Consider the following 1337-nt stretch of genomic DNA (forward strand, 5'->3'; position numbering starts at 1 on the left):
TATGCTGGGGTTGTTAGGGGGTGGCTCGGCCACCTCCAGGCCGGCCGTTTGGGGGTGGTTCAGCCACCCCAAGGTCAGCCGTCTGGGGGTGGCTGAACCACACCCTTAGGCCCTAGGGGTGGTTTGGCCGAGCATATTTCTTCTTCTTCTTCTTCTTTTGGAATTTTTTTTTTTAAAAAAATTTTAATGATTTTTATTAGTTGGGTTGAAAAAATTTGAGTTGAGTTGAATGTTAGGACTTAGTGTCAAATCAACCAAAAAAAAGAGAAAAAAGTTGAGAAGAGTTGAGAAGTCTTCCCAAACAAGCCTTAGACACACACACACACACATACTATAGTGACTCGAATAATTAACTAAGTTTAGGTAGCTTAGTTTAGAGGGTTTATTTGGGTTTTGGGTCACTTGGAACAGTTGGAATGGCACTTTGGGTATTTTAGACTTTCTGACAGAACGTACGCTGGGGTTGCCCGACGGACACGCCTATCCTTAGTAGAGGACATACGCAGGGGGGACCACCGTACGTACGCCTGTAAATAGTACAAGGACGTACGATGAGAGATCACTGGACGTACGCTACTTTTTGGAAAACATCTGGATAAGACCTGGACGTACGATACAGCCTTTGGACCGTTGGGTAAATAGTACTGGACGTACGCCTCAATAGTACCGGACGTATGCTACTTTTCAAAGGAGTTGGTGAGCGTCTCCAACTTTTTTCCTCTATAAATACTAACCCTACCCTCGCCCTTTTCTAGTTTAAACTTGCTCCCAAGCTCCTAGAAACCTCTTGTGAGTGTGTTCTTGTGAGATTGTATGTTTTGTGGAGGAGGGGATGTGTTTTCTTGAAGTTGCTTCTAAGAGGTAACCCTCTGCACCTAACTTTTCTTTCTAAGTCGTTATGCTCTTTTAATGCTTTCTATAGTAGCTTAGACGTTGGTTTGAAACTTAGACATATTAATTTTTTTTTTTTTTTGATAAGTAATGATGCATTAAAAGAGCGCAGAGGAGCGCAACCCAAGTACACAAGAAGTATACAAGAGAGCGACTAAGAAGGGGAGAAAGAAGAAGAGAACATAAAAAGAAAATCAGGAAAACTGATCACTAAGGTTGCAAGCCAGCCTGCAGTCCAAGTGAAAAGCTTGTACAAAAAGAAATGAACAAGGTCCTCAAGGTTCTTCAACAAATCCTTGAAGCATCTATCATTAATTTCCTTCCATAGGCACCATAAAAGACAAAGGGGAGCCATCTTCCACACCATAGTACTACGGGATTTTTCGCCTGACCACCAGCTAGCAAACATCTCCTTGACGCTTCTAGGCATAACCCAACACATGCTG

This window comes from Corylus avellana, chromosome ca8 (assembly GCF_901000735.1).
Source record: "Corylus avellana chromosome ca8, CavTom2PMs-1.0".
Classification (NCBI taxonomy): domain Eukaryota; kingdom Viridiplantae; phylum Streptophyta; class Magnoliopsida; order Fagales; family Betulaceae; genus Corylus; species Corylus avellana.